The following is a 13,093-nucleotide window of genomic DNA, read 5'->3' as shown; positions in this document are numbered from 1 at the left end:
AAAGCTATAATTGAAACTTGAGTTGTATTCATGGCATCGACGTAAGTGTTCGGTCTAACCTTAGCTTGAGAGATTAGGAGTTGCGTCTATTTGCTACGTGTTAATTGTGGAGTACGACGTATAGGCATGGTGATGAGTATCTATACGTCGATGTCAAGCATGCGCAAGAGTCTTGTGTTATAACTTGTTATGACTCCGTTGTGGTTTATTGTGCCTCGCATGTTATCATCGTCAGTGTACCCTTGCCGAGATGTTTGTTTGATATTATTGTTCCCTTGCTCGGATATTGTTGAGATATCGGTGTTCCCTTGCCAGGATGTTTGTTTGATATTATTGTTCCCTTGCCGGGATATTATTGAGATATCATTGTTCCCTTGTTGTGATGTTGTTTGATATTATTGTTCCCTTGTCGGGATTCCTTGTGATTATTGTTGGCTTGTGACTGGGAGCGGGTGGTCCGCCTACCATAAAATATAATGAAATAGGAGCGGTTGGTATGCCTACCACAAGATATGATGAAATGGGAGCGGGTGGTATGCCTACCACAAGATATGATGAAATGGGAGCGGGTGATACTCCTACCACAAGATATAATGAAATGGGAGCGGGTGGTACGCCTACCACAAGATAAATGAAATGGGAGCGGGTGGTACGCCTACCACATGATATAATGAAATGGGAGCGGGTGGTACGCCTACCACAAATATAATGAAATGGGAGCCGGTGGTATGCCTACCACAAGATAAATGAAATAGGAGCGGGTAGTTCGCCTACCACGAGATATGAGACATGGGATCGGGTTGTACGCCTGCAACAAGATGTGAAATGAAAGTGAAATCTGCCTTTGTTTTCCTTATCCTTGTTAGTAGTTGGATTTTTGGTTCCTTTATAATTCTCTTGATATTCTGTTTTTACCTGTTCTCCTTGAAGCATGTTTCCCCTCCCATCCTTACTTGTTTATTCCTGCTTTACTTTCCACTGTATATTATATAACTGCACAGGTTTATTTGGTAGTCTGATCCTAGCCTTGTCACTACTTTGCCGAGATTAGGCTAGACACTTACCAGCACATGGGGTTGGTTGTGCTGATACTACACTCTGCACTATGTGCAGGTCCCGAAGCAGCTCTTGGATCATAGTTTGGAGGCTACCTTCAGTCCACGCGGAGATCCAAGGTAAACCTGCAGGCGTCCGCAGTCCCTGGCGTCTCCTTTATCCCTATTTTCTGTTTCATTTTCCTTATATTCCGAAACAGTGTATTGTTGTTTTCTTCAGACCCTGTATGTAGTTAATCCTAGACCGCCTGTGATACTGTGACACCAGGTTTTGGGTGATTAAGGCTTGAGTAATTGTATTAGACATAGATTTCAGATATTTTATTGATGTCTTCCTCTTTAATTTAAAGTTCCGTTGTTTATACATTATCGTCTTATATTTGTTAAAAGAAATAATTGGATAATGAAGTAAGTAGTTAATGGATTGGCTTGCCTGGCTCACGTTAGTAAGTGCCATCACGACTCCCGAGGGTGGAAAATCCGAGTCGTGACATTTGTAAAATTATTAAAGTTTAGTATAAATATAAATAGTAGAATTAGGTCATAAAAAATATTATAAAGACATTTGTAATGAAATAACTAATTATTTATATAATAAAATATTGGGATAAATTAATTAAAATCCTTTAAAATGCAGAAATTATAGAAAAATATTAATTGATGCTAATGCATTGTTTTGAAGGTACATATGTATTTAAAAATATTATAGGGAAAAATTGGGTATCAACAATAGCTATCTTGACAAATGATGCTGTAAACCCATAGCCATACAAAGCTTCCTCAATAAATTCCCAACTCACCATATCGTATGCTTATCTAAAATCTATCTTCATTAAACATATGGGTGAGGTTTTACAATTATAATGTCTCATCAGGACATGACATATTAGATGTTATAGATCAATGACCTACATGCACAAATGCAGCCTGATTTTCAGCCACCAAATGGGTGAGTGCTTGCCTTAATCTTACACATATAACCTTTGATATACACTTGTATATGACATAAGTGGTCTTCTATCCATAGAAGCGTGAAGGACTTCGCATATGCGAGACCGCATATGTGGCCAAGTGCACTGCATGTGTAAAATCCCTGGACAGAATAAATCGAAGGGGTCCGGCATTTTTGTCATTTTTGGACTTCAAAACACGGTTGGGGGCAAGTTTTGAGCGAGAATTCACGGGAAATTTTGAGGTAAGTCCCTTGTGATCATTGTTAGTCAATAATATTGAATTATCATTGAGTATTTCGATTAGGTTACATGTTTTTAAGGTGAAATTCGAGGATTTGAGCATAGGGATTTGAAAATAAGATTTGAGGATTTGGAGGTCGAGTTGATGTCGGAATTTGGCAAAATTTGTATGGTTGAACTCGTGGTTGAATGGGCGTTTATATTTTGTAACTTTTGTTGGGTTCTGAGACGTGGGCTCCACTGTTGATTTTTGAGATGTATTTTGGATTTTTATTGAAAAATTTAGTATTTTCATATGGGATTGATTCCTATAAATTATGTTGACTGTATCAAATTATTTTGGCTAGATTCGATCCACTCGGAGTTGGATAATCGAAGGGAAGGTCTACTATTAGATTGAGATAGCGTGATTTGAGGTAAGTGACTTGTCTAACCTTGCGCGGGGGAAATTTCCCCTTAGGATTTGGTATTGTTATGGTTGTTGTAATATGTGAAAGCCATGTACACAATGTGACGGGTGCGTACATGGGATATATGTTGGAAAATTTGGTTTTTGCTAATTAGTTTTTCCGTGGATTGCTTTAATTGAGTTCTATAGCATGTGTAGTCATCATGTTTAACCTAATTTCACATGTCTACATACCTTATTATAATGACCCGACCGGTCGTTTTGAGCATTTATACTTGGCTCGCTCGTTCTCGGGAATGACTAGCCTCGTATGATGTATTATGACTTATGTAAATCATCGATTTTGGTTTTTCGAATAATCGGAATAGATTTGGAAGAACAATTCTCAACTTGAAGCTTCAAATTTGAAAGTTTTGACTTTTAGTATTCAATCTCAGATTTGGATTTTTATGATTTGGTTGGCTCTGTTAGGTGATTTTGGACTTGGGAGCGCATCTGGAATGTGATTTGGAGGTCTGTGGTAGATTTAGGCTTGAATTGGCAGAATTGAAAATTTAGAATTTTTGGTCGGCAGAGGAAATCTTGATATCGGGGTTGGAATGGAATTTCGGAAGTTGGAGTAGGTTCGTAGTGTCATTTGTGATGTGTGTGCAAAATTTCAGGTCATTCGGATGAGGTTTGATAAATTTCAGCGTTGTTTGTGGAATTTGAAAAATTAGATGTTCTTAAGCTTGAATTGAGGGTGATTTGATATTTTGGTGTCGTTTTTTGTGTTCTGAAGATTTGAATAAGTTTGAATAGTGGTATATGACTTGTTGGTATTTTTGGTTAAGGTCCCGAGGGCCTCGGGATGAATTCGGATGGTTAATGGGAGGACTGGAACTTGGTTTGAGTAGCTGAAGTTGTTGCTTCTGTCATTTTCGCACCTGCGGATTGGGGACCGCAGGTGCGAGGTCCGTAGAAGCGGTTAAGTAGTGCAGGTGCGTAGCAATGGTCGCAGGTGCGGTTTGGTCCCCGCATCTCAGATGACCGCAGGTGCGGTCAGGCAACCGCAGAAGTGGAAATGCCCTTTTAATGAATATAAAGGCTCCTTCGCGAATTTTTGGTCATTCTTCACTATTTTGGCCAGGATTTGAGCTTTGGGCAGTGATATTCAAGAGGAATCAAGGATTTTCAATGGGGTAAGTTACTTGGGCTTTATTATTTTTGTTTATGATGATTTTTTCATTGTTTAATCATGATATTAGTGGAAATTAGGGAAGAAAGTTAGGAGATTAGGGTTTTAAATTGGAGAGTTTAAATTGGGGATTTGAGGGACCATTTGAGGTCCGATTTTGATGATTCTGGTATGTATGGACTCGGGAGTGAGAGGAGTTTCTAGTTTCGCGACTTTTGTTGAATTCCGAGACATGGGCTCGAGGGCCGGGTTTGAGCAAATTCGGGTTTTTTTTATCTAATTTGATAATTTTCATATGGGTTTCATTCCTTTAGCGTATATTTATGATAATATACTGGTTTTGGTTAGAGTCCGAGCATTTGGAGGCCGAATTGAGAGGCAAGGGCATCGCAGGCTAGAATTTGGCTTGGCTTGAGGTAAGTAACGCTTCCAAACTTGATTCTGAGGGTTCAAAACCCCGAACTATGTGTTCTATGATTACTATTGAGGTGATGCAAATGCCAAGTGACGGGCGTGTGGGCGTGCACCATGAGAATCGCGGCCTGGATCATTCCATGACATTTCTTAGTGAGTCTTTCTTGCTGATATCTGTGTTGTAATTATTTGATTAAGTTAAAGAGCTGTAAATCATGCTAATTATCATGTTAAGGCTTCACGCCAATACTGTTGAGACCCGAGAGGTCGTTTCTTGCTGTCATATTATTAGCTTCATTAATATTCTGTACTCAGTCCTGTTCATGCATATTATATCATGCCTCAGTCTCGATTATTGTTATTTGACACATCATATCATTGTTCGGACTAGTATAATGATATTTTGAGCCCGTGTGTGTGAGAATGGAGAGTGATGACTGACTGAGTTCAAGAGCCTGATATTGAGTGACATTACGGGATCGGGCTGCACGCCGCAACGAGATATCGAACATGCCTTTGTTGGCTTGTTATAGTGTTTGGGCTAAGAGAAGCCCCTCCGGAGTCTTTACACCCCCTGTGAGCATAGATGATATTATTGAGGGATGGATCTACCCTGGACATGGATCTTGTCCAAAGCACTTTTATCTGGAGATGGATTTTCTCCAAAGGCTAGAATGGACTTCCTCGGTACTGGATGATTGTTGTCAACGGTGTATATATATTCCGGGATGGATCTTCCCTGGGCATTGTGAGCCATATACAGTACCGAGTGGTTGTGAGGTTGTTATTGTTATTATTTGGAGATGGATCTTCTCCATAGGCTGGAATGGCCTTCCTCAATACTGAGTGATTGTTGTAAGAGATGTATATATTCCGGGATGGATCTTCCCTAGGTCGTACGAGCCATATATAGTAGTGAGTGGACGAGCATTTGAGATTGTGGGCACATGAGACACTCAGCATGGTATATTCCATACAGCATGAGCATTGACATGTAGATGTAGCAGAGTTACACTTCTTTACCTTGTTCGTACTTGCTCTATTTTACTGTTCGAGTTGTTTATTTAACTGGAAGAATGCCTACGTTTCTGTATATTATTTTTGTTATCCTTGAGGATGGTTAAGTTCGTCACTACCTATCAATTCAAAGGTTGGACTTATTACTTACTAAGTTAGTGTACTCACGTTACCACGTACACCTCATGTGCAGATTCAGGCACTTTGGATCCAGTGGTAGTGGTTGATCGAGGCTTCTGACTTAGGAGATTATGGAGGTATCTACACGGCGTTCGCAGGCCTTGGCTCTCCACCTTACTTTCCAGTTGTATTTCAGTTGTTTCCTTAGATATTATATTAGACTATACATTTTCCTTAGACGCCTATGTACTCAGTGACACCCCGGGTTTGGGATGGATTGTATTTATTCTTGGAATTTCTTATGTTTCGAATAGTTCTTTAAATGTTAAAAGCTTCTGTAAATGTTTTCAAACTTATTATTATCGTGTTGATTGTTGAGTTGAGGCTCGCCTAGTTTCACAATAGACGTCATCACGATGGGTTGGGTTTTGGGTCATGACAAATTGGTATCAGAGCCTAAGTTACATAGGTCTTACGAGTCATGAGCGGGCTAGTAAAGTCTCGCGGATTGGTACGGAGATGTTTGTACTTATCTTCAAGAGGCTGTAGAACCTTTAGGAAATAAACTTTACATTCTTGAATTCCTATCGTGTGTCATTGATTCAGCTTGAAGCTTAACTCCTTGAATTCATTCCATGCATTCGTGTGCGCGCATGAGTGCTCGGTATCAGTTGTGCTTCGACGGCTTGTGATCCCCTAATGGGAGGGCGAGATGTGATTTCTCTGTGTTGATGTTAGGGCCAGTCTGGAGGACTTGATGTCGGGTTTTGCCTATAGTTTGAGCGCTGAGGCGTTGATTATGTGGGCACGTGCTTCTGGCTTTATATGTTCGAAAGTGTCCCTATTAGTGAAAGTGATGACTGGATGGCTATGTGATGAGTATGATGTGACTGTGAGATGTGTTCATATAATTTGACTGTGATGAGAAGGGTCTGCTTGAGGGTAGAAAAAACTATTTGGTGCGTGATTTCCATCGCGATTTGATGTATAGCCCCGAGTTATGGTTGTGTGAAGGATCTTTTCATGTGGTCTAATTGGGGAATGAAGTATATTTCATGTTACGGTATAAGTTCAGACTCAGGAGATTTGGTAATTTTGTGATATTTATGGCTGTGGAAGGGTATAAAGAGAAGTTAGTTTGAGGCAAAGCAGGTGGGTTATATCCTGCGGAGTGTTTTGAAGTTGTGTGATCCCTATGTTGTTTGTTGAAAGTCCTCTTTTACCAGTGAATTATATGTGCTGCAGTTTGAGTTTGGATCACGTATGAGAGTTGTCTTGACAGTTACGAGGATGAACGTGAGACTTGCAGATGATTTGAAGTAATAGATGGTTTGTGTTGCACGAACTTATGAAGGATTTAATTTAACCTCACCATGGTATTATGGCAGTAGTAAGGTATGGGCATTGTGAGTTCTATGTGTTTTGACCTATGGCTTTGAGCCAAGTGGGGGAGTCCGCTATTGATTAGTTGATTGCATGGTTATGTGTTGTATTGGGTTCAGTTTGAGGTATACTAGTGAATCAGTTGTGGCTTGCAGGGGTTGAGATAAAGGATGGCTTGAGTAAAGGAAAATTTTAGTAAAGGCTATGTCATGCTTTATGGGTGAATGAGAATCACGGAATGACTTGAGTTATTATCGGTGAAGGATGTACAGTGCATAGAGCAGGAATTTATTTGGTTGCATTAAGGTGGGGTTACTTCCATAGGTATTGCTGTTCTAATGGGCACTGGTCATTCGGTTTGGTTGATCGGTTTAATTGAAACCTAAGTAGAGTGGATGACTCCCGAGGATGGTTTTAATAAATTCAAGACTTATATGTAATAATTGGAGATCTTCAGGAGGGTTATTTGGCCAGAAACTGAGGTTTACATTGGAGGGTGTCAAAACTTGTGACATTTCTATATCATTATGGATTCTACACATCAGTATCAGGAAGGTGAATGTAATGGCTTTAGATTCGCAGGAAGTCTCTTCAGGGTAAGTATTTTGAATGTGATGCTTTGGGGAATATTTAAGAGAGTATTCAGCGGCTTATGAGACTTAGACGGTGCAATTTCCTGCTTGTGTCTTGTGTGGTGAGTTTGGGTTGAGGATTGCGGTATTATGGCAATGGGAAATATCAATTTGAAGGAAATTTAGAAGTAACTTGGATAAATATGACAGCTTGGTAGTACGTCGAATCGGCATAGTGAGGGATATGATTATTTCGTTGGGTGCTTATGAGGTAATGCATTTCTACAGGTGTTTCGTGGCAATGCTTTTAGGTTTTTGGTGACTCGCGTAGCTTGGTTGAGTTAGAAGGATTCAGCCCTGACGGTTTGGTTTTGTGCAAATGGAATTTAGAGAGTTCGTGATGGTTTCTACCATGGTTAGAGATGTATAATTTCTACTGGCGTGAGGAGCATGTGATGTATAGCAATTTTCTTCTAGATTGGATCGAATGGGAATGTTCTTGGCTAGTGAAGTACATAGTTGCTTGTGGCTCGGAAGGGGTTATGAAGTACTCATATTTATCATAGGATGGCATTGTATATGCAGTATGTTGTATAGGGTTGAGATTTGCATGTGTGAGGTCACGGTTCAATTCTGGAAGGGAGGACATAAGTTCTTATGCAGCATGGGCAGTTTCAGATGACTAGGTAAATGATATCACTAATTGGTGCGGCTTGATGAGGGTATACATTTCAGAAAGGGCAATGTGTTTGAGTTAAGGATACATCATTAGTATTGCGAAACTCTCCTGTTTGATTGACTATTGATATTTGAGGTTGCTTGGTGGCACAGAAGAATTATAGGAGTATCCCTCGTGGAATGATTGGGTATTAGAGGTGAGTTATATATTCGGACAATGGAGTCGGGATCGGATATAGTGATTCATGTGCTATATGGATCTAGAGATCGGGTGTTCTCATAAACAGGTTATGTTGTGGCTATGGGTCATGTGTACCGGCCTTGTGTGGTGACTATCGGGGGTTTGGAGACCCAGGTGGATCCTTTGTTGCTTAGTATGTTAGATTTTGATGTGATATTGGGTATAGACTGGTTGTCTCTGCATCGTGTTATTCTGGACTGTTGCGCTAAGACGACGATGTTGGCTATGCCGGGGATGCCACGGATTGAGTGGCGAGGTTCGACGGATTATGTTCCCAGTATGGTGATTTTTTATTTTTGAAGACCCAGCGGATGGTTGGAAAGGGTTGTCTTTCTTATTTGGTTTTCGCGAGGGATGTCAGTGTAGAGACTCCTACCATTGATTCAGTTGTGGTGGTGAGGGATGTTTTCGGATGTGTTTCCTGCTGCCGGGCATGCCGCCGGACAGGGTTGTTGATTTCAGTATTGATTTGGTGACCGGGCACCGTATCGTATGGCACCGGCGGGTTAAAGGAGTTGAAAAAGCAGCTTCACGAACCCCTTGATAAGGGGTTCATTGGTAGGCCAATATGGATGTGTGTTCTGCATCGAGTCGGCTTTGTTGACTCCGAGTTGCTATTGTTAAGGGTTGTGTTGATTCAATTATTATTGAGCTTATCAGTGTTCTGGGGTGGTCTATGAGTTACCTTCCGTGTGGCGAGGCGTTTTGATTTGTTGGTTATAGGCACATATGGTGCGGTTCTATTAGGGTCTCATAGTGGAATTCGAGCGGGAAGAGTATTGGGTATTGCTCGGTGGATAGCGTATTGGTTGTGTCCTTTTGGGTTTGTGTGGTGTTATGTCATTTGTTTCGCCGTGGTTATGATGATTTTCTTTTGGTTCTAGACATCAAATTGCGCGTGGTTGTTAATTTTGAGCATAGTGACTTGAGGTGTTGCATATGGACCAGTGTTAGGATAGGGTCGCGCATTGCAGCGAAGTTATGTAGAGGTAGGATCTTTCGGGTTAGATTTGTATGTTTTGGTTCTATGGTGTGTGATGGGTTCTCAGCATTGCGTGGTGGTGGTACTGGTGAGCTTGCGGTACAGCTCTCTTATTTGGGTCATCTTCCATGATTTGTGTACTTTTGGGTTGTTGCTTTTGGTGCACGGATTGCACGGGGTGTGGCTTTAGATTGTATTGATGTGTCATGTCAATAGGGTAGTCGTGTTGGATGAGATTGAGGTCATTGGGAACTAGAATGAATACTATCGGATTCGATTTTAACATGTTGGAAGGATAATATCGGGATTCGGCTTGGAATTTACTATGGTCCTTGCCGAAAGAGAGGGAGCTCCATGACTGGTCGATCTAAGGAATGGTTATGACTTTCTACGTGTTTAACTCATCATTGGCTGTACGAAAGTGTTGGAATGAGACTTTATTTGATAAGAGGTTTATTATCGGTATTCGGTTGTTTTGAGCAGTTGTTGTAATTTGAATTTTCGCTATGAGTGTTCGAGTGGTATGGTATATCCTGTGATTTCCACCTTGGATTGTGGTTATAGCTTGATACAGTGTATTCAGATTTATTCAGTGTGTAGATGTGAGATACTGATCTTATACATAATTTTGGAAGTGGAAATTTGGCTCTAAGGTTTATGGACTAGGTTGGATTGTGAAATTTTAGTTACATTGTGCTATCGGACCTATATGAGATAGGGTGACGTGGGATCACCCTGGGTATGTGCATGGTAAGGTTACACAGTGATTTGATGGTTTTCGGAACAACTCTAGGCACGTTCGAGGACGAACATATGTTTACGTAGCGGAGGATGTAACGACCCGACCGGTCGTTTTGAGCATTTGCACTTTGCTCGCCAGTTCTCGGGCATGACAAGCCCCGTATGATGTATTATGACTTATGTAAATTGTCGGTTTTGGTTTTCCAGATAATCGGAATAGATTTGGAAGAACAATTCTCAACTTGAAGCTTCAAATTTGAAAGGTTTGACCAAGTTTTGACTTTTTAGTATTCGATTTTGGATTTGGATTTTTATGATTTGGTTAGCTCCGTTAGGTGATTTTGGACTTGGGAGCACGTCCGGAATGTGATTTGGAGGTCCGTGGTAGATTTAGGCTTGAATTGTCGGAATTGGAAATTTAGAGTTTTCGGTCAATAGAGGAAATCTTGATATCGGGGTCGGAATGGAATTCCGGAAGTTGGAGTAGGTTTGTAGTGTCATTTATGATGTGTGTGCAAAATTTTAGGTCATTCCGACGAGGTTTGATAGATTTCGGCGTTGTTTGTGGAATTTGAAAATTTAGATGTTCTTAAGCTTGAATCTGAGGGTGATTTGATATTTTGATGTCATTTTTAGTGTTTCGAAGGTTTGAATAAGTTTGAATATGACTTGTTGGTAATTTTGGTTGAGGTCTCGAGGGCCTCGGGATGAATTCGGATGGTTAACGGGAGGATTGGAACTTGGTTTGAGTAGCTAAAGCTGCTGCTTCTATCATTTCGCACCTGCGAATTGGGGACCATAGGTGTGAGGTCCGCAGAAACGGTAAAGTAGCACAGGTGCGCAGCAGTGGTCATAGGTGCGGTCAGGAAACCGCAGAAGCGGAAATGCCCTTTTAATGAAATTCCGCAAAAGCGGAGGATTTTTACGCAGATGCGGCCCCACAGATGCGTAATGGGGTCCATAGATGTGGAAGTGCTGGGCAGAGTATATATAAAGGCTCCTTCGCGAATTTTTGGTCATTCTTCACTATTTTTGGCCGGGATTTGTGCTTTGGGCAGTGATCTTCAAGAGAAATCAAGGATTTTCAATGGGGTAAGTTACTTGGGCTTTATTATTTGTGTTTATGATGATTTTTCCATTGTTTAATCATGATATTAGTGAAAACTAGGGAATAAAGTTGGGAGATTAGGGCTTGAAATTGGAGAATTTAAATTGAAGATTTGAGGGACCATTTGAAGTTCGATTTTGATGATTTTGGTAGGTATGGACTCGGGAGTGAGAGGAGTTTCTAGTTTCGTGACTTTTGTTGGATTCCGAGACGTGGGCTCAGGGGCCAGGTTTAAGCAAATTCGGAATTTTTTATCTAATTTGATAATTTTCGTATGGGTTTCATTCCTTTAGGGTATATTTATGATAATATACTGATTTTGGTTAGAGTCGGAGTATTTGGAGGCCGAATCGAGAGGCAAGGGCATCACGAGCTAGAGTTTGGCTTGGCTTGAGGTACGTAACGCTTCTAAACTTGGTTCTGAGGGTTCGAAACCCCGGACTATGTGTTTTATGATTACTATTGAGGTGACGCAAATGCCAAGTGACGGGCGTGTGGGCATGCACCGTGATAATCACGGCCTGGATCATTCCATGGCACTGCTTAGTGACTCTTTCTTGCTGATATATGTGTTGTAATTATGTAATTAAGTTAATGAGCTATAAATCATGCTAATTATCATGTTAAGGCTTTACGCCAATACTGTTGAGACCTAGAGGTCGTTTCTTGTTGTCATATCACTAGTTCCATTAATATTCTGTACTTAGTCCTGTTAATGCATATTATATCATGCCTCAGTCTCAATTATTGTTATTTGACACATCATATCATTGTTCGGGCTAGTATCATGACATTTTGAGCCCTTGTGTGTGAGACTAGAGAGTGATGATTGAGTGAGGCCGAGAGCCTAATATTGAGTGACAGTATGGGATCAGGTTGCACATCGCAGCGAGATATCGAACATGTCTTTGTTGACATGTTATAGCGCTTGGGCTAAGAGAAGCCCCCTACGGAGTCTTTACACCCCTAGTGAGCGCAGATGATATTATTGAGGGATGGATCTTCCCTGGATATGGATCTTGTCCGAAGCACTTATTATCTGGAGATGAATCTTCTCCATAGGCTGGAATGGCCTTCCTCGCTACTGGATGACTGTTTTCAGTGATGTGTATATATATTCCGGGATGGATCTTCCCTGGGCCTTGTGAGCCATATATAGTACCGAGTGGTTGTGAGGTTGTTATTGTTATTACCTGGAGATGGATCTTCTCCATAAGCTGGAATGGTCTTCCTCAATACTAAGTGACTATTGTCAGAGATGTATATATTCTGGGATGGATCTTCCCTGGGTCGTACGAGCCATATACAGTACTGAGTGGACGAGCATTTGAGATTGTGGGCACATGAGGCACTCAGAATGGTGCATTCAATACAATATATGCATTGACATGTAGATGTAGCAGAGTTAAACTTCTTTACATTGTTCATACTTGCTCTATTTTACTATTCGAGCTATTTATTTAACTAGAAGCATGCCTACTTTTCTGTATATTATTTATGTTATCCTTGAGGAGGTTGAGTTCGTCACTACCTATCAGTCCAAAGGTTGGACTTGTTACTTACTGAGTTGGTGTACTCACGTTACCCCATGTACCTCGTGTGCAGATTCAGGCATTTTGGATCTAGTGGCGCCGGTTGATTGAGGCTTTTGACTTAGGAGATATCACGACCCCAAACCAGACCCGATCATGATGGGTCCTCTCGTGAAGACAAGGCCAACCGACACAATCCCCAAGTTATTTCAAAAGTTTTAATAAGTCAATTTAAGCCTTTTTAGTTAATCAGGTATTGCGTAATGTAAGTTTAAAAGAATAGTGCGGAAATAGATACAACCCGACATCGGGGTGTCACAAGTCACGAGCATCTACTAAGGTCTAAAATACAACGGAATTTTTGTAAATGTACTAAATACAGTCTAATGACATTAAAGGGAGAAAATCAATGTTGTGGATGTCGGGCAGCTACCTTGCTAAACTCCAAAGACTCTGCCTCTAATCAACCAA

The sequence above is a fragment of the Nicotiana sylvestris genome, chromosome 4 (assembly GCF_000393655.2).
Source record: "Nicotiana sylvestris chromosome 4, ASM39365v2, whole genome shotgun sequence".
Taxonomy (NCBI): Eukaryota; Viridiplantae; Streptophyta; class Magnoliopsida; order Solanales; family Solanaceae; genus Nicotiana; species Nicotiana sylvestris.
This window is presented reverse-complemented; position numbering follows the sequence as displayed.